This window comes from Lagopus muta, chromosome 2 (genome assembly GCF_023343835.1).
Source record: "Lagopus muta isolate bLagMut1 chromosome 2, bLagMut1 primary, whole genome shotgun sequence".
NCBI classification, from domain to species: Eukaryota; Metazoa; Chordata; class Aves; order Galliformes; family Phasianidae; genus Lagopus; species Lagopus muta.
The window spans coordinates 91,004,754-91,026,402 of record NC_064434.1 but is presented as its reverse complement, the minus strand read 5'-3'; the positions used below and the strand labels follow the sequence as shown (position 1 = coordinate 91,026,402).

The 21,649-nt window shown below is 39.4% G+C and overlaps 1 long non-coding RNA gene across 1 annotated transcript; it reads right to left on the bottom strand.

Annotated features, from left to right (window-relative positions):
* Positions 1-1,427: 1,427 nt before the first annotated feature.
* Positions 1,428-20,792, bottom strand: LOC125689255 (uncharacterized). Its single transcript, XR_007375141.1, has 3 exons — positions 20,714-20,792; positions 6,648-6,826; positions 1,428-2,495 (listed from the first exon to the last, which is right to left on the bottom strand). It is a non-coding gene; the product is annotated as an uncharacterized LOC125689255 (long non-coding RNA).
* Positions 20,793-21,649: the final 857 nt, after the last annotated feature.

Genomic DNA, 21,649 nt, shown 5'->3' with positions numbered 1-21,649 from the left:
AAGAAATCTCTTTAGATCTCTTCAGATTACATATTAGTATTTGCAACAATAACAGCTCTATAATAATTTGAGGTTGATTCTCATTATCCAGAGCACTGTCTCATTCACAACTAGTAACATCTGTTGTAGCACGGTGGGGTTGGCCTCTTCATCCAGTTATTAACGAGAGGGAATGGCCTCAAGTTGCAACAGGAGTGGTTCAGTTTGGACTTTAGGAAACATCTCTTCTCAGAAACAGGGGTGATGCAGTGGCACAGACTGTCCAGGGAGGTGGTGGAGTCACCATCCCTGGAGGTGTTCAAGAACCATGGAAATGTGGCACTGAGGGATGTGGGTTAGTGGGTATGGTGGTGATGGTTGGTGGTCGTACTAGATGATCTTAGAGGTCTTCTCCAAATTTAACAATCCTGTGATTCTATTTTGGGTCTGAAAAAGCTATTATTAGTCCTTAATTTGTCTCCTTTTATCTCTCTCTCTCTTTCTTTCCTTCTTTTTCTCTTCTTTCCCATCGTTGTCCATATAATTTCTATTTCTGTATCTATCACATATCTACATCACCTACATGTATCACATATTTGTATCTGTATCTATCTATATCCATGCCCACCTGTCTCTTTGGTCTGAAGGACAGGATATTTAGTCTGAACAGAGCAAAACTGGATTTGTGCTAGAAAAAGGAGGTGAGAACTATTAGCAAGGTAAAGGGGCAGGGAAATTCCCTTCAGTTTATCATTACAGACAGGAGTCACCTGCTGAAGTTATGTTTCCTTGTGTTCATTGGCCATGCCTGCCTTATAAACAAAGTGAGGTATGGAATGTTATAAACTGACAAATCACAGCAGTATAGACTATATCTTGTACTGCATCTGTGACTCTTCGAACCATATCAATCTTGTGCATACCTTTAGCAGCTTCTCATGACTCTAAAGCTTTTAATTTTATACTCCTTCTGACATAAAATCCTGCTCTCTACCAACTCTTGCCGTTCTTCACATTCATGTTTCTATTTGATTTTCACTGATGTTTCATCTTAAAGAAGTTACGAACTCCCTGGCATCTCACTTTAAACTTCTCCCTTTTGTTAAACCTTTGTGTTCTTGTGATAGTGTTTAAAAAGATAGATGGTGAGCAAAAGTACCACTCAGTGTTTCTGTATTTTGTATTGCACTGTATGAACAATCTGCATCTGAATCCACGTTGGAAAAGCAAATGATTTCTGAACTTATATACTTAAATATGTGTTTCAGGGAAAAAATCTACAACTTCTTGAGTTTTCTGTTGTTTAGCAACAATGAGAAAAAAAAGAATGTACAGAAATACATGTACTTACAGCAGGAACGACTTTGTCTTTTGTGACGGTGATATTATTTATTTAAACATTTCACTGTGGTCACTCCATAAATCAAAAGAGAGTGTCATGGTTTCAATTCTCAATTCTTCAAGGAATAAGAGCAGTTCAAGGCTGATCTTTAGTATGTCAATGAACAGGGGTCTCACAGATCAGGTTGAATGGAGATTTGTGGTCATAGCAAAAACTAAGTCCTCTCAAGGACAAAAAAAGTGCAGTACTTCTCCTCCCCAACCCCAGCCAAATTACAACTTTGCTCTGAGTACTGAATGTGTTCTCTGAGAATTTTCTGGCATATCTCTTTTTTCATCATGAGTTATAAATATTTTTAAGATTTTCCATGAAAAGTAAGTTAGCCTCTCAAACAACCTCTCAAAAAACTTCCCAGGCATAGATCTTTAAAAACAAAACAGCTCCTAAAATGGAACAAAGTCTAGAGCACAGCTTATCTTTTTATTTACTCCAACGTACAAGAAAATTGATCTCCAAGATCTCCAGCAGAACTGGATTTTAGGCTTAGTTCATCAGATAGCAGAATCTCAGTCTGTAAAGTGGAAAGAATTGTCCATCAAATCATTCTTCCAATAGAGGGATATTTAGCAATCATAGCCTGAATTCAGTTCTGATTATCTTGTGAAACTGAAGTGAGGTATTTATCTCCAACTAAGTCAGGTCTTTCCCAACAAGCTTGAAAACGAAATAATGAATCAAGTTCCTAGGAAAAGACTAGGGCAATTTAAGTATATTCATTTCAGTTGATAGCTTTTCACTCAGATAATGACTAAGATACTTCTTGGAACTTTCCCTAGAGTGCAGCTGTAGGTATTCTTCAAGCCAAAACAACCCAAATCCCCAAAGGTCACTTAGAATATAATTTGCACAAACTGCTTTGTGAAGCTGTCATTATTTCCTTCATTCTAACTGAATGTGAAGTTATTGCAGAAAGATGCTTTATTGTCACTTTTCAAATGGGGGAAGAAAAAGAGGACGAATTGATCCTTGATTTTTGTCACGGTGTCCTGAAAGTGTGCAGATTACAGCAAGTAGATGAAAGCATGCAGTATTCTTATTGAGTACTGAAGAAATCAGTGAAACCTTTTCCATTTGTATCACTAGACATGTGGTGTCTTCTCCATATATACAAACCCTGAAAAAAGTAAGAAAAAAGGAAAAGGTTCTTTAAAATGGTGCAGTGCTCCTTTTCTACACTTCAGAACTCAGAAATGGATTATAACCCACAAACACACCATCCATCATCCTGATGTTCCTGGGGAGCTGTGCTACTCTACCACCTACTCAGAGTCACAGTAATAAGAAACAGCTACGAAATCTAAAACCTGAACTTCACCCGGTAAAAATTGACAGATTCTAATGAAATCAATGCCAATATCTTACATATGATTTATTATTTTGATGCAGGCTATTTAAGTTTAAGCGGGATATTTGAGATGAGATGATGAGTTTCAGGGGTACCTCCCCATATTAAGATGTTTGTGTGAATTAGAAATAAAAAATTATGCAAAGTTGTGTATGTTCCCACATATTGTCCTCTCCAACTGTACATATTCAGATAAATTCTTTGAGAGCTGAGGATTCATTATTAGCTGAGAAAAACTGCCAGGCTGAAGATGGGTCCATTATCCCAAGGAATTTTTCTTTGCTTCTCCGCTAAATTTAAAAAAAAAAAAAAAAAAAATCTATGCACCAGAATAGGTATAAAGATTTTGTTGTTGATGCTGTTTAGATGGCTTCACTTTACAAAGGGTGTCTGTGGGGAAATAGTGCCCTGCATGCTTCCCAGCAGGCTCATTTGGCTCATCCAGGAGCAATTCATTTAGTTTGTATGTATGAGATTACAGCAGGGGGTAGTAGTGGAACTAAGAGAAGCACAGGCAAGGAGAAGCAGCAGCAGCAATGACTTGGTACCCTAAGCAACACAAACAACAACAAGAGATGAAGTGGAGCCAAACAGAAATTGGATTGTGCAGGATAATCTTCTGATGCTGTGCGTAGTGATGGTGAACACTCAGGCAGCACAATGGTCCTTGTGCGACCAGGGGAAAAGGAATAACAACCACTTCTGGAAACTGCAGGGACACAGAGAGCTCTCTTTCCCAGAGTGAGGGCTTCTGCTTACCACACCCAGCACCAAGTGGTTTGAAACCAACAACAAAGCCATAAACAACAAAAGAAGAACAGCAATAACACTAATAATTCTAAAAAAAGAAAAGTTTGGCACCTTCTGCTTAGAATCTATGCAACACAAAGTGATGCCAAGCAACCAGTCATGCTGGCTGAAATAAATGATGGCAAGAGCAGAGCAAATCATTTAATGGCAGAATACATTCAGCTTACATTAGGCTCTGTATTGTGCCAGTGGGATCTCCAACAGCACATTGCAGATTTTGTAAGCACACTTTAATGTTTGAACCTTTCATTACTTTTTCCATATTAATCAGTTTTACTTGAAATTAGAAATCTGTTGCAATTAGAATAATGAGGGGCACAGCATTTATTTATTTTTTTTTTCATTTAGTGTGCGGCATAAATATATCCACCTTTATAAACGTCTGTAAAGTATAGTTGGTGCAAATACTCACTTGCATAACTTCAGAAGGATCTTAAGACAAATCAAGTGGCTAGAGATCCCCTTGTGTGAACTGTTGCAAGCAAGCACACAGAGAGATGTGACTGAGGCTGAATTGGATTAATTAAGCACGCAAACAGGCATGATGCTTTCAGTACAGCAACATACATAGTTACTTAAGTTTAATCAAGTTCTTAAATTATTTGTAGAATTGAGATGGAATTACAGTTAAAGCTAAGCTGATGATTCAGTATTTTATTGAATCAAGGCCCATTTGCAGGAGTATTTTGGGGGGGACTTTTTGCTTTTTAGCCAAGTCTAGTTATTAAATTACAGTTTATTCGTGTCTATATTTTTATTTTCTTTATTTTATGTTCATTTTGCAATGACAGGTCATAAAATAATTCATTTCTCTTCAGAAAAGTCCAAACCCAACAGCTCTCAGGAGCTGCTGATTTATGGTGTCCTGCCTTCACAATCTTGCAATGAGCATTTGTTCTGATGATGTGATGTTTGTGATTTCATATCCTGCTGTGGAGCTTCAATGTGAGAAGGCGTATTTTGGAAATGAGATGAACTGGAATGTTGCCTCACCTACTCATGCAGTTTCAGGTCCAATGAATTGATTTAATCTCTTGCTGTTAATAAAAAACAGTTGTTATTTTTCTTACTCTCCACTGGATTCCTAGACCACATCTACAATGGTGTCAAGAAGACAAGCATGAAAATGAGTGGTTAAGAATAACTTTAAATTCTCTGTGGCCAAGCTATCTCTCAACTGTGTTTAACCATAAAAATATGGAATAATTTTAATTTAGTCATATGCATTTATCCATGAATGGCACCAAGTACTATTTTTATTACCAGTGACCATTACAGCTTTCTAGTCAAAGTTTCCCTTGTTACAGTTCATGAACATTGATTGTATCTGCAGTGGTGCTCCTCTGAGAACAGCCAACCTTCACCTTGTATGTATTCTCTCCCAATACACAGCTGAAAAGCACAGTAAAATGATCAATCACCATTTTGGCAAAACTGAGTGAATGCAGTTCTCATCCTTTTTTGTGCTCCAGCCCTAGATCATCTTGATGGCCCTGTCCTGTCTTACTTTAGGAAATCCCTGTCTTTCTTGTAGGAATAGCAACAGAGGACATATTTCACATTGTCAGTGAATAACTAAGAATACAAATGAAACAAATTGGGCAATTTGCAGCACACGATAGGTTTGATTGAAGAGGAGTAACTCTGGAAGCCCTTTGCATTGATTATCAATCCCTCTATCAATCACTCCTGAATGAGTGATTCAAGAATGGTCAGCTTCTAATTTCAGATGAACTTGTAAAGATGTACCATTTCTACTGTTCACATGAGTAATACCTATTCATGTAATACTGCCTTACCTCTAACCCTATTGTTTTAAACAAAATGTTACCAAAGAGATAAGGGTGCCAGAGATACATTTCAGCAAGCATGGTGTTGAGTCCAGTGGCCTATCACAGAGCAGGTGAAGATAGACATCCTTTCATGCAGGTGAATTCAGTTGCATCTGACATGAAAAATACAGGGGGAGGGCAAGGAACATCCCAGAGAATCAAGAACTGAAGAAAATGCAACTGAGGAGCAGCAAAGTGTGGGGACAAAGATTCCAGAGGCAGATTTCTGTAGTCACTTTGGGGTCTTTCTGAGTTGAGTATATTGCTGAGCTTGCAGTGTGGACTGTAACACCATTTCTTACTCTTGCAGTAGAAAATGGTTCACTTACTGCAGAACATTTTGCATAAACTATTGTTTTTTTTGCGCCTGTCTCATCTTTGCTGTGTCTAGAAGGGAAGTAAAGGTAATTCTACAGGTGCAGAAACTAGCACAAGCATGGGATGAAGATGCTGTTCCGAACACCACATTGCTGATGGGAACAGACACAAAATAAGGTGCTAGGCAGTGAGAAAAACAAATATCTAACAACAATAATATCATAATCTTTATATATTTGATGTTTTCTAAACCAGGACTTAGTCCAGAATAGGGTTATATTCTGGACCCTCTTCTGAGAGACACTGATACAGCTGCCCAGAGAAACTGTGGATGCTCCATCCCTGGAGGAGCCCAAGGCAAGGTTGGATGGGACTCTGGGAAGTATCACCTGGTGTGGTGCAGCCCTGCCCTCAGCTGGGGTTTTGGAACTGGTCGGCTTTAAGATCCCTTCCAACACAAGTCCTTTTTTGATTCTGTGATTCTACAATACTGACTAACCAGTAGCTGATAACTCCTCATCTGAGATCCATCAATCCTTCACATTCCATCCTTTGTTTCACACACTGTGTGTGCCTTCCCCTCATTTACACTTTCCCCCAAAATGCACTTGCCTCCATTTGGCCACCCAGACTTTGTCTTACGTCAAACAATAAATAAAATCTTGAGAAAATAACAATCAGTAAATTCACTGCAAATCCATGCAACCCATGCAGTTTGCCCTGTTATTTACTTACATGCAGGACTAGCCCTACTATATAGACTGCAGAAGCAGTTGCCTGGAGCAATAGCTAACAAAGAGCAGCAAGTGTATTCATTGGTAATTTGTACCTGCAATTTCTCCAAAGCAGTTATACCATATTTGGTTCTCTTGGACCTCTGTTCTGGGTGTAGAAGCCTGTCAGAAAGTGGGGCGTGTCTCCAGAGACCAAAGAGGAGCTTGGTTTCAAACACTGCACTCACCTCTTTCTTCTCTGTGCTTTGCAGTGACACTTGGCAAAGGGCAGGCACTCCTGCAGAGAAAAACTTGTGCCTTCTCCATCAGCACAAAGTCACAAAATAATGTGCCAAAGTCACATACTGCACTCAGTCATGGCTTGGTCATGATTTACTTGCAAAACATCTTCTGTATTTGTAGCATTCTAGGAGTAATACATACATATATTATTGTTGTGATTATTATTCCTTTAAAGGAATAAAGGACCTAATGATGTCTGCAAAGGAAATAAGCAGTGTGCAATGCACTTTGTTAGCTATAGTATTGCAAATTCAAATTCAGCTTGGTGCCAAACTTAAAAACAGTTGTTGGTACACCTTATTGTTAAACTCAACATAAGTGGTAAGAACTCAACCCAATCATGGAGATTTTGCAACAATTAAGCTTTATCAGCAAACACAGCATTAGTAATAAGGAATATCTGACTGTTTCCATGAAATTTTTAAAATGTTTAAAGAAGTTAAGAATTTAAAATTTGTAAATATCTGTGGATCTAAAGCACATATCTATTTGAGTCTACTGTTGGCTCATTGGATGAGTTAAACACTATAATGTTTTATTCTTACCTATGGTAAGACGAAATAGAATAACGAAAATAGCACAGTGTATCTCCCTATCCCCTTCTTTAAACTCTGCCATGGTTACTCTTTCTTCCTTTTACTCTTACATTACTTTGAAACTCTTATATGGTCTCATTTTATTTAGTGCAGAACTGATAGGAAAAGCAAATGTAAATGTTGTAATTGGATTCTGGGAAGGTAAAGGCATCATTTTCAGAGTAAGTCCTACATTACTATCAGGGAATTCCCTTCATTTCAAGGGAAGAAGAAACTACTGATTTAGTTTAGAATAGATAGGATATTGTATTTTTAAATACAGTTGCCAATAGAGATGATTTTTGTTATAATTAGAGCTTACATGTTGAAACACTGCCCAGTTTTTAATTTTTTCATGAAACAATGAAATTGCAATTAATGCTCTCTTTCTCTGAGTCACAAGGTCAGTTTGACACAGTGAATAGTTAAATCATTTTTGGCAAGAGACTTATTCTGGCATAAATTCTATAATGAGAAATCCAGATTACTAGCATCATTTGAAATGTGAGTGCCAAGCACTTAATCTAGCACCATTTGTTTTTGCACTGAATAGTAACGCCTTTAATACAGTCATTAGGGATGTCTAAGAGTTTAATTGGTTTGACATTAGATGGTTTTCTTTTAATTGCACATTTTAAGATCTGCCATTTTCACTGAACAAACAATTGCAAAGTCTTCTCCAATCCTACTGCTGCACTGGCACAAGGGACTCTGTTCAGCTGGCTTCTGACACCAATCAGTAAAAACGCATAAATTGTCCCTAAAGGCCCTAAACCACATTTCATTGAAGAAAACAGAAACATAAGATCTGGCCCTTTCTCACTTTGCGTCCCTTGGATTTTAAATGATTGCCTAATTTATGTCTTCAACACTAAGATCATCCTGTGATACTCTGACTTAATAGAACTTTCCTCTGGGAGCAGAACTAGAAGTGCCACAAGGAATAGCTTACAAGGCAGAATGCTACTGAATATGAGTAAGGGTATTAATATCTGCTTTTGTGATATTTGGGCCACTTTCTTATCTACTACTTCTGCTGCTCTCCTCCTATACCTGCAGCGTTCAGCTCAGTAGTGGTTCTTGCAGTGCTAGAGAATGTTAGGTGTTAGGTTGCCTAGAGAGGTAGTGGATGCCCCATCCTTGGAGATGTTTGAGGTCAAGCTGGACAGGGCTCTGATTAACATGATCAAGATGTAGGTGCCCCTGTTCACTGCAGAGGAGTTGGACTAGATAACCTTTAATGGCCCCTTCATACTCAAACAATTCTATGATTCTTGAGTTTCTCTGCTGCCTTTGAAGCATGCTTACAGAATAAAATATCCCAGAATCAGTCGGGGTCCGCCCAGTCTTCTAGGGCCAGCCCCATTTCAGCACAATCTGGCCCCACAGGCCACAGCACAACCAGGTTCTTCCAGCTTCCCTATCCCTTTGTCACCCATATGCGTGACAAAGCACTGCAGTATCACCGCCTGTGTTGGGGGAAGTGGCATGGGAGAACAAAGGGACAGCTTTTTCTCCTTAGATCCCCACAGCTTTCTGTGGTCCAACTGCATTGCCATATGAACATTAAATATTAGGAATATATGGATTGTAAGCTTAAAGCATACAATTGGAATAAAAATTAAGGTACCCCAAAGTCTTTGGAGCCAGGTTAGTCTCTTTTGTATAAAATACTGATGAGCTTTTAAAAATACAAAGAAATAGTTGAAACCAGAGGGGCTTACGTCTAAAGCAACTTTAACGTTGCTATTATCCATATTATGCATAATATCTTCAAATTATTTGTGCTGCATTCTTCATTCTGTATTTCAAAATAAACCTATGCATATTCGTTTCTTACACAAATAAAATAATTAAATGCATTTATATCGTAATAAGGGTCAGAAAAGAGTACCTCCCATTTTTAACTGGATTCCCACAAAACAGGTGTTGTTCTTTAGTATTCTCATGAATCATCAATGCTCAGTCAATGAATTCATTCCTTTGTAACATGCTGTAAGGTGTATATCTAAAAGCTTATGTCTAAAAGTGAAGGAAATTGCTCTGTACCTCAGTCATTCAGGGTTAAAATGGTTAGGTTTTCCAAACCTATTTCCTGTTTAGGTTATACCATCCTCCAAAAGAGATGAGTGCCTAATCCAGAAATGCTCTACCTGAGGTCATTCCTACTATTGCTATTAGAAAAACAGGAAATACACTTTGTCAACTCTGTGCCCCTTGAGGAGAGTAGAAATTATAGGGTGAATAATAAGTGATAAAATGAAGACAGAAAGAGACAGTATTTGTGCTCTTGCCCTCTACTGGACTCCATGTGCTGCAGTACCACTACATCAGAATGGTTTTAGAAAAGTCATTTGCCAGATAATTCAGTTGTGAATTAACTGGTCTGATGCGCAAAAAGAGCACGGCCAGCAGGTTGAAGGAAGTGAACCCTCTACTCTGCCCTGGTGTGGCCACATCTGGAGTGCTGTGTCCAGTTCTTGGCTCCTCAGTTCAAAAAAGACAGGGATCTCCTAGAGAGAGTCCAGCAGAGGGCTGCAGAGATAACTGGGAACCTGGTGCATCTCCTGTTTGAAGAAAAGCTGAGAGGTGCTGTTCAGCTTGGAGAAGAGAAGGCTGAGAGGGGATCTCATGTACATAAACATGTCATCACTGTTTATAAATATCTGAAGTGCAGGAATCAAGTGGATGGGACCGGGCTTTTTCAAATGGTGCCCAGCAACGGAAGAGGAGGCAATGGGCACAGACCGGAACATGAGAAGTTCAAAATGAACACGAGAAAAAACGTTTTTACTGTGAGGGTGACAGAGCACTGGAACAGGCTGCCCAGTCAGGCTGTGTAATCTCCTTCTCTGGAGATACTCAAAATCCACCTGGACACATTTCTGTGCAAGCTGCTATGGGGAACTGCTGTAGTGAGGAGTTGAAGCAGATGATCTCCAGAGGTACCTTCCAACCCCTACAAGTCTGTGATTCTCAATAGGCTCTATCATGCAAAGCCTGCCTGATTATCACCAGTCCTGTCCTGCTCCCTAACTGAAGGTGGGAGAGTCCCATCTGCAGGTCCCTGTCACACAGGGAAACTGTCAGTCCTGGTGTCCAAGCACCAGGCATCTGCTGTCTCACACAGTATACCAACAACTTGAAACGTGCATGATGCTTTGTTAATTCAAACTGTTAATCCAAACTCCTCCTGTTCTACAACAGATACCACACACACAGAGTGATTTGCCTTTGTCTCCTCTTTCCTCATCCTCAGCAAGCTCCACACCTCCCTGTCAGCTACTCACTCTGAAATACCCACCTGGAAAACGTATGGAAAGGACAATATTGAAAGCATTCATGCTAGCTTGACCCATTACGTATTGTGATTTCACAGGTAGAAGTTAGCATGGCGTGATTAAGTAGCTTCAGGCATTTTTCAAGCTGTAGGTGCTTTCGATCATTTTGGGAACAGTTGCTTTCAAACAGTGGGAGGCAAGCTTGGGTTTACTAAACGTTGCAATATGTGCTCCTCATTGGAGGATCTCACAGCACGACAGCAAAAATACGAATACGTTTTAAGTATGATCATATAATTGATGTTAAATGTATATTATGCATGACAGCAGTAGCATATAACGCTACTTCAAATCTAGCCTAAGGTGGATTTTGAAACCATCTCAAAGTATTTGAAGGTCATAAACACCAAGCAGGGAGACAAATTACCTAGGGCAGAGTAATACACTTATAATGAGAAGAACTAGGATGCAATGGAACAAAGTAAAATTCAGGCTGCATATCAGGAAAGTTTTCCTAACAGCAAAGTCTACTAGCTTGTGGAATAACCTCCCAGGGGAAATGGTGGAAGCCCCGCAGCCTGAGTCATTTAAAACTAGACTAGAAAACATTCGAGAATAATCCTGCATTGGCAGAGAACAATTTTGCTTTGGCAGGGAGATGGAAAAGATGACCTAATAGGTCTTTTCCATCTCTAGCTTCTACAATTCAACCAAGGTATACTGCTGTGTATTATGTATCAAGGCATGCCCAGCCTGTTAACTACAAGATCCACTTCAAAGTGGAAATCTTGAAGTTTTACTTTGGCTGCAAATAGCTTTGTTGTTTCAGCAAATAGTGGGAGTTTTTGTTCCTGAGGTCTACATAGAGAATGAAAATATTAACAATCAATTTAAAACAAGCTGTGATTTCTTGCAAATGAGAAAGATCTTTCCTGTTTTTTTTCCCCTCTCTTCTCATGCATTGCTGTGAGAGACAGCCTTCTGCAGAGGGTCCAATCTTATCTGTATATTTCCACATCTATTCCCATCAATATCATGTCTGAGTATCTTATGCTTATTGTGTTGCAGAAAGCAGCACTTAGCTCATGAGCAGCCCCAAGTCTTGCACTTACAGACAATTGAGTCCATGCAGAACACTGATGTTCCCACAGCTATTTCAGTTAAATAAATTGACTCAATGGACCAGACTCTTAATATAGTGTAAATCACCATAGGTCTGCACACAGAGCAGGTTGGTGTGCTTTATTGTAACAGTGTGCCTTTTGGTGTGCTGCTCCTCACACGCACTGGAACAGACCCTCCGACTCGCCAGGCCTACCGTGCTTCATTCACACTGCACAAGGTGAATGCAAGCAGCCTGGATAAGACTTGTAGGACATGTCCTCAGCCAGGAAACTCCATACTTCCTCAAAACTGATAGGTAACTGCAACTGCTTCCCCAGCCCTCCTGAAGCAAGAAGTGAGCCAGGGCTGGGGCTAGCACGAGGTCACAGAAGCCTTCACCTGTGACATCCAGCTGGTAGTACAGCTTTCTACTGTGGGGCTATGGTGTTAAGTGCCCAGGCTGTGAGGTCCAGATATTGAATCTACTCTGATCCTGTGAGAAACAGCCCCCTTAGCCTCTGGCTTTAAGGAGATGGTTCCTACAGCCAAGCCTTATTTCATCTACCTGCCACTATTGGAAGACAACAAGAGGAACCCAGTCCCACTAGACCTGATTGTATCAAATTTTTCAGCCTGGCAAAAATACTGATGACGTGTGCTGGTCATGTTTGACTCATTACAGGGCACTCATTTTTCCTGGTGAGGCCAGCTCACTATGGGCAACACTTAGTCAAGGATGTTGTGGGTATTACTAAGAATTCCTGAAGTCAAAACTGGATAGCTTCCTAGCCCAAATCAGTTAGCTCACAAGAATGTCTCCAAGGCTCTGTGATGTTCTCACCCTTTTGGAATCTATGGGCCACAGAAGCGTAAGGACATTCGGCAATAGTTTACATGTTGGAGTGTGTCCTGCTAAAGGAATGAATACCCTGATGGTTCTCCATGCATCCAAATCTTCATGTCATTCTGCTCAGCACATGTACTTAACAAGTGACATCTGGCTCTTCCTCTCTCTGTAGCACACTTTCCCGTCTGTCCTTTTCCAAGAAGACAGTAGGACTTTGGAATAGCATTACTGAAATCTATAGCCTCTTCACAGCATTTAGAGAAGCAAAAAGCATTGCTTCTGATAACGTATGGGAAAAAAAAAAATGGGTGAAAGGAAGGCCATATTGGAAGGAAATAGCTGTCTCCACCAAGAAGAACGTATCACTTCAGACATGTGCTTAGGCAAATTGCTGCCCAGTCTTCCTCTTCACTCTCTTTCTGCTTCTTCCCCCTGGAGCCATCCCTCTGTTTGCCTGTCAACTCATGCTAAATTCAGACTCTGTGTTTTCACAGCAGAGGTCACCCTTGTTTATGGGATGCCTGATCTTCTTCCAGATGCTCAGTACCTAGAGGAGGACAAAGGAAGGAGAGACTCTCCCTAGGTAATTCCATTGAAGGCTTTGTGGCTGCTGTGCCTGACGGTTTCAGCAGGGAGCCAGGTGAGAAGGCCAAGCTTGTAGAGAAAAAAATTTAAAGCCAATGCATTTTCTGAGTAGTAGTATATACCTTAGAGCTGGTTCCTAGTTTCTTCACCAGACATTTCAATGGCTAGTGAGGGTGGGATTTATGCAAACTATTCTAGCTTTGGCATTGTCTGCAGTGGGGTAAGTGTTATTCCAGCACATAGCTGGTTTGAAAATTTCACCTTAAGTAACCAAATATAAATTAGATGTCCAGGACATTATCTGCCACACTCAACATCAGTTGCAAGTAGATCAGATTTAAATTGAAATGAGGAAATAGTAATCTGGAACGCGGCTTGCTTTCAAAGCAAGCTTCAGTGCCAGGCCCTGCCTCAACCTCCATTACCAGGCCAGGAGTGGTAATGCAATATCATTCAGGTCTCTGGACTACAGAATAAAAGCTTCTCCATGTGTTAAACTTCTACTGTTTAATCTACTAACGCTGGAATTGAGCACTTGTTAATGTTAGAGCTCTCACTTGCAGCTTTCACATGCAAGGAAATTTTACAGTGCTAACATTTAGCTAGTAAACTACCTATATACACCAATGATGCTTTTGAGCATGAAAGACCAGTTTAAATTAATCTGATAACATATACTTACAAAGTCTGGAAGTGAAAATTCAACATATAACTGGAATCTTTTCTAAGCTGTGCTTCATTGCAATTATAGTATTATGGAACCAGATTGGACTCTAATCACGCAACAAGATAACGTCAATTACTTGTAAGCAATGCTGGGAAAAGCACAATCAAGCTAATGTCATGCATTCCTGCTGCAATATACCTCTGTGATTTCTGTGTGTGCGCATGCAGAACACTTATCTCACTAGAGAACTTAAAGGTGGAAGAGAGTACAATCTCTTTATCATTAATTGTGGCGCTTATTGCTAATTAAAAAGCTGTGAACAGCTATTTCCATAATATTCATTTATGATAGCAAGCCTTTATTAACATAAATACTTCATTGTTCAAAGAGGACATAAAAAATGTAATTGACATTTTGGCAGACATTCAATGTTTGGGGGATCTATTTTATAAGATATTTTATGGATGAAAATGTGTGTTAAAGCCTTAGCAATATGTTTGGCTTTGGTGTTTGGCAGCAGAAAAGCAAGAATCTGAAAGCCAGAAACGTCCCCAGAGCATGCATCTATATTCCTGCTGTAGGTCTTTTGAGTTCTCCTTTTACAGACAATTGGAAAAATGTTTCAGTGGCTGTTTTATGATACTTTTTGATTTGTATATGAGCAAATCTCACATTTCTACTGTCAGACATTCCCACGTTTTATCATATTTTACTTAAATGTCTTTTTAAGAAGTTTTGTTAACTTCAAATTGACAGGAGTAAACATTGATGCGATTGAAGTTTAGTACTGATTTCATAGGTATCAACATCCATTTACTTCCTGAGGAACATTATGTTGACTAATGAAGAAAAAAAAAAAAAAAAGAAAGTCTTATACTAAAGGCATATTTTACTTTGAGGTGAAGTTTATGGAATCCATTATGTATGTTTATAGAGAATATTTGATGCTATGTATATTCATTGAACGTTTTTGAAACTTTCCATACATGAATAATCTTAGAAAATAATATATTAGATAGCATCCTAATTAAGCCTGCCATAGTAAAGCTTAGCATTTCTTAAAAATATAGCACTAACAATAAATGACAAAAATTTCATTATGCATTGTGAATGCATGTTAGAATTTTCTTCTCCCTTGGACAGATTTCCAGAACTTACTTAACAAAATAACCTTCTGTACAGCTGCTAAAAACTTGTCCAACGTGTTTTCAATTGTTAAATAAATAAATCAAGAAAGGTAACCAGTAACTCAGGAGTTGTCAGAACAAATGCAGAAAGGGAAATGAATCGAAAGTCAGGAGTGTTCGTGTAGATTTTAAATTTGTATTGAAGTAGAGATCTGGATCCTCTATCACCCATATTAAAATTTTGTAGGCAGCTCTGCAAACCACAGATCTGTCAGTTCCACATCTGGCAAGGCCTGCTATATTTTGCTGAGCAAGCCTCATCACCTGCAAAGTAGCAGGTTTTCTTATAGGATTACTTGTAAAATTTTGTGGCAGATACTGTCTTCCACCATGGCATTCAAATTTCTGACATCTAATTGCTTGGTGCAAGCTGGCATTGTTATTTAAAAAGCTGCTTTGAAAACTTTTTTTCCTAATTTATCTTTTTTCCCTCTCTTCCCCCTTCCTCAATAAAAATCTAAATAATTATTTCAGTGGAATTTTCTGGTTCTTTTGTTTGGTCTTCTGATTTCTGCTCTTTTGGGGATGATAATGCTGAGAAAGTGACTACAAGACCAGCTTTCTTGTCCCTTTCTCATACACACAGTCACTCTGATCCTTAAAGCCTGTTCCATAACAGGAAAGGAGCTTAGTGACATCTTTGTAATTAAAAACAATGTTCTAACTAGAATTACTCTTGCCACTCATTTTTCATGTTACACCCTTTCCTCTCACCATTCTATATCTTTTCTCAAACAAGATATTCTCTACAGCGTTATCCTTCCCTGTATTTTGAAAAAACCCATGCCACTCTTGTAATGTAAAGAAATAATAGTTACTTTTTTCAGGAGTTTTTTTTTTTCTTTTTTTTTTTCTTTTTTTTTTTCCCCTTCTTATAGCAAGAGCTTTGGGAAGATTGTGAGGTAGAAGGCCGTTTCTGTATACTAATGTGGCTTGCAGCCTGGAACAGATATTATTACAGCAACTGAGAAGAAACTAATAGCTAAACAAAGAAGTATTTAACTTCACACTACATATACTTGGACAATAGGGCCTTAGGCTTCAAGTCTCCAGATACTCGCATGTGTTTAAGGAAAACATTCCAAGGGATGCATTACATTCAATCTAAATGCCAGGTGGAATGATCTACAACCCAAGGCTTCCCTTTTCCAAAAGCTGAACCAAATATTAATGCTCAGGTATCCATGCCAACTGTACAGAGGTGAGAAATAGCAGGTGAGTAGGTAGGGGACCTCGCACAATAAACCTCATTCTGAGTGTGAAAAAACAATATGTTCCCTAGAAAACCCTAACTGTGCTAAAGCCTGCTCAGCCACATTTCTACCAGGTACTACAGCTGCTCAAGCAGAGTATTAAAATGAGTTTTAGACTTCATAAAATCATGGAATAGTTTGAGTTGGAAAGGACCTTTAAGATCATTTAGTTCCAACCCTCTGCTATAGGCAGGGACACCTTCCACTAGACCAGGTTGCTCACAGCCCCATCCAGCCTGACCTTGAATGCTTCCAGTTAGGGGGCATCCATAAGCTGTCTGGGCAGCTTTTTCCATTGTTTCATCACCCTCACAATTAAGAATTTCTAATATCCAGTCTATATCTACCCTTTTCCTGTTTGAAGCCATTTGAGAGGATGCCTAGAACAAGAGGGTCTGAAGAGCATTCAAGTGGGCTCACACTATCCCCTACCTGTTTCAAACAGGCTGAGTGGAAGTCTCCCTGTACAATAGACAAGCTTGAAATTCCCCTCCGCTCTCAAGTAGACAGTGCCTGAGGTGCACTGTTTCAGTGAGCTTCAGTGCACTAAATGTCTCACAAAAGCATTTTGTTCCATGATAATGCAGTCAGAGTGGCCTTTCAGAGATTATATCAGGTTCAGAATCTGCTTGGCTGAGAAAAAAAAATATTTTATCTAAAAATCTGCAGCTTCTGATTTGGGTCACTTATTTTTATGACCAGCTGAAAAGATGAGGAAGCTAAGTCTAACTGCAAGAAACACTCCTTACACAATTCTGTGGTGATCAACATGTTGTTAAGACAGTTTCTGTTTTACACTCGTGGAGCAGAAGTGAGGGAAAATGAAGGAGCAGAACTGTGTGCCAAAAATAACTATAATACTCTTCAAACATACATGATATGAAATACGTCATCATCATCCATGTCATTAAGATCTTGAGGGAAATTGCAAATCTTCAAGCAAGTGCTAAATGCTGTTTCCTATTTTCCTCTATAAGTTAATTATAAGAATTCTCTGAGCGTGGTAAATGTTAATCCCATTTGCGTAAGGTAATTGGCTTCTGTTTCACAGAATCACAGAGCACTGGCATTGGAAGGAACCTCCAAGGCCAGCCAAAGCAGGTGGCCCAGGCGTGTGTCCACTCAGGTTTTTAATACCTCCATGGTGAACAATTCCCTAGATAGACCCAGCCATTAATTCAAGCAAACTTCAAAAGTAAGACACCTGACAGGAAGTATAGTGAATTGCCACAAGAGAGAAAGCTGCTGTGCACAGAAAAAAAATGAATACCCTATTGTCATCCATAAGAACAAGGGCAGGTGAGTACATAAGAAATTAATTTCCTTCTGTCTGTGAAGAAGTCTGCCAGAGAGATACACATAGGTTGCTCTGAAAGTAATACCTCCTGTTTAATTCCAAGGAAAAAAACAGATACAAAGAACACAAAAACACTACTAGATAGAACAAATTCTCAAATACTACCCACTATTTGTCACTGCAGACACCACCATCAGCTATGCATTTCCACCAGCATTCTGTGCTTGTAGCAGTATGCATGACCATCCAGAAAGTGACTTATCTTCCACATCACCACATTGCCACTGCTCAAAACACACTACCACCACCTCACAGTGCACATCTTCTGTTTGCTTTCCATCCATGCTCAGCAAGCCTCAATGGGTGTTGATGGGTGCCATTTTCTCCACATGAAGATATTTAATTCCACACCCTCTCCTGCCATCTGCCACACGGCAACAAAATGTAACGGGATATTGGTGGGAAGGTTCAACCTCTATTGCCATACCACCAGCATCAGAATCAGGCCCTAAGGTTTATTAGCAATATTTTCAAAACTCTACGAATAAAATCTAGAAGTCCATAGTCAGCTTGTAAAATTGATGCTCTGTAGGATCTATGATGACTGCACTGAACACTATGGACTTTTTGCAGTAATACACGCAACAAAATTTGAATTCTTTTACTCAAAACAAAAAGCCTTGAAAACTCTACAGGAATTGTTGACAATATGGGCCTCATAACACACAGCAGGGCATTCCTGGCTGCATCCTGATGCGTGGAGATGGTGCACAAATCCCTTCCTGCAAAACTGTAATCCAGTCTTTGGAAATTTCTTTTTATAGATTTTAAGTTTACTTTCCCATCTTAAAATTCTTAACAAACATATCAGATAGATTTCCACATTTGAAAATTTCTGAGAGCTGCCATTAAAATGATCTTTCTTCAGCAGAACTACTCTTTGGTTCAAAATTGGCAGCCTTCAGGGAAATCCATCCTCCTCAGCACAGAAGGATTTCAGTGAGAACTGATGTATCAATGCAAGTTCTCCAGGTGAGGAATTTCCAGCACTGCATGGAGTTTTGGTGATTTGTGGTGGATAATTTTTTTTAGAAAGTGGAAATGAAGAGATTTTAAAACATCCTTGTGGCAATAGAAGACAAGTCTGCTACCGTGCAGAAGTTCACCTGCTTTTCCAGCCAGAAGCCAACTTCTAACAGCACAATAATACTGAGGAAGAGAATAACACTATATGGCTGCAAATTAAATATAGCACTATATCATAAAAATGAAAAAGGCAGATTGGTGCCAAATGCACTTGTAATGGGTATCTAATTTTACCTGATTTGTCTACATATGATTTACTGCTAACACAATTACCATTTGTTACCTAAGGCATCCTGACTTACCTGATCATCTGGCAGGTTCCAGTACCGGAGGTACTGGAACACAACACAAGTTATTCTTGCTTTGTATTCATGTATGAAATACACACACACCAATCAATCTGGCTTTGCAAGAGCTGCTGCAAGAGGCAAAGCAGACCCAAAGCTGTCACACTGATATTCACTTACGTGAAAAATTAGCATAAATATACTAATAATATATATATTGTTTATAGTATCATGGATAATGAATAAATTGTATCATTTCCATGCTGATCCTTCACCTCTAGGATGTTTTTATTCCTTACTTCAGGCAGCCATGAGTTCATTTTCCCTGTAGTCTCTCAGCCCCAGAAGACTTGCATGAGCTGTTAGCATACAAGAACTCATTATCATCCTTTAAACAGTCTGTAACTCCTATAGTTACCCTTGCTCCTGTCTGTAATTAAGACTTTTCCAGAACACTTGCAGAGACACTGTGGGGTAAGGGCACTGCGTACTGCTTCCACTAAGGCCAGAGCTGCTCTGTTTTTTTATTGAGTCATTGTGTAGAGAATAAGTAACACAATATGCTTGGAGAAGTTATCACCGCTGCCTTCCCATACTTGTTAAAAACATAGACTTGCAAAAACATTTGGTTTCAGCATTATTTCAGAAAATCCACTATATTTTTGTATGCAGCATTTCTGAGACACATGCAATCTCCATTCCACACAGAGCAGTAAGAAATGCAATGCCTCACTGCACCTGGAAGTGATCTCTCGTTCTGTTCCAACAGTTGTACTGTGTCCAGCTAAACTGGTAATTACAATTGTTAGTACTGTCATGCTTTCTTAAGATCCTATTTTGGTAGAAGGCAATCATAAAACAGTATTAAACATGCTATCATTAATTGTGCTTATTCTTTAGCCAACTGTGCTGTCACCCAATTGATTTGTTTGAAAAAGCTTGAGGACCTTTGACAAGCAAAGTGTCATATGCTCAGACAATGTGGGCACTCAGTACCAAAAGAAATAATGCCAAATATATGCTTGCAAAATGGTATGAATCATGATTACTGAAATCTGTGTGATGGAAAACATTTAGTACTCTTTTAACCATTTTGATATTATTTTCCATTGTAACACTGAACTACTCATGGTTTTGACAGAGGGCCTTCTTTCTCATTTCCCTTCCTGAGTTCTTTCTTTTCAAGTAGAAGGCATCACATCATGGGTGCCTTCTGTCCAGCTGGAAGATATTCTTCAGACATGATGAGATTCTATCTGAGACCCGTTCGAGATGACAGATGAGAACATCTGACAGCCTGTACATTTTGAAAGTCTAATAATACTGTGGTCTTCAGCCAGCTCATAGCTTCACAGCCTATGCCACAAGCTTTTTTACTCATACAATCTAAGTACCTGTGTTTGTAACTCTGAGCATGCCCTCACAAAAGCCTTGCTCAGACACACCGCTTCCATCACATTATTTGTAACATCATATTGTATTAGCTATAGGAATATGGAATCATAATTTTGTGTTTTCTGTTAAAATAAAACACAAGTAGACTTCACTCCTAAGAAAATGCTCAAATGAAGAACTGAAGATAAGTCTGTAACATGCGCTCATAGAGCAGAAAGCCAACTGTATCCTGGGCAGCACCAAAAGAAGCATAGCCATCAAGGTGAGGGAGGTGACACTCCCCCTCCGCTCAATAAGTGAGATTCAAATTCTGATCAGGGTAGCTTATCAGTGCTGTAACTATAACGCAATAGAAAGCGTAGCAATAGTGAAATTGCAAAGTCCTAAGCTACAGCAAATGAGAACAAGCCCAGTAGCAGCAGCCACAAAGAAACAAAATCTGCTTACCTTTGAAAGGCCTCAGATAAACAAAGATCTCCAAGCAAGATATTCTTGCCTCCCCTACCAATCCTTAAATGAAGTCTGGGAAGAGGTGAATTCTGGCTCCAGCCCTTCTGGTCACTCAGGTACATTACATACAGCTGAGCTCCCCAGGACTGGCTCAGCCTACCTACCAGGTGCTTAATCACTGTTTCTGGCCATAACTCAGCATATCCACTACAAGTGCTTATTTTATTTTATGTAAGTTGCTCCAAAAGTAATGCCTTCTATTTATTTCCATGGAAGCTACAAAGATTGCAATAACACTAATTGATAGAGCATTTTCTCAGTTACAAAGCGCTATTTTCCAATGTAGTCACCACCATCAGCCATGCATTTCTTGTCAGCAATAAACAAGAGCTTGCATGCTGCGTTCATTACAATCTGTGCTAGCAGAGGTGACCCACTATTTCACAGCTGCTATGACAATGCTGTTGCTAGTAAAACTTTGCCCATGCTGTCCAACTTTCACTGTGCTGACAGCTGCTGTTTGCTATCCATAAACATTCAGCAAGTGTCAATGAATGTTGCTGGGTGCCAATTTTTTCCACATGGAGGAATTCAATTCCATACCTTTGCTGTGTATGGATATGCATGTCAGATGCCATTTTGTCAGACTGTCCCCCTGCTGCCATCTTCCCCACAGCAACATGCAATAGGATATTGGTGGGAAGATTCAACATCTACTTCCGTACCACCAGCATCCTCTTCTGAGGTCATGGGCCAGCATAATGACATAGGAAGATCACTTTCAGAATAGCTCTAACACATCTACTTCTACATCATTTCCATCTCAATCAACTACATATGTGTTTATCTCTCTACACATACACATGAGTATACTTCTACTATGTAGTTTCCAAAAACAGCTGTGGTACTACGGTGCTATGCTCAGACATTCCA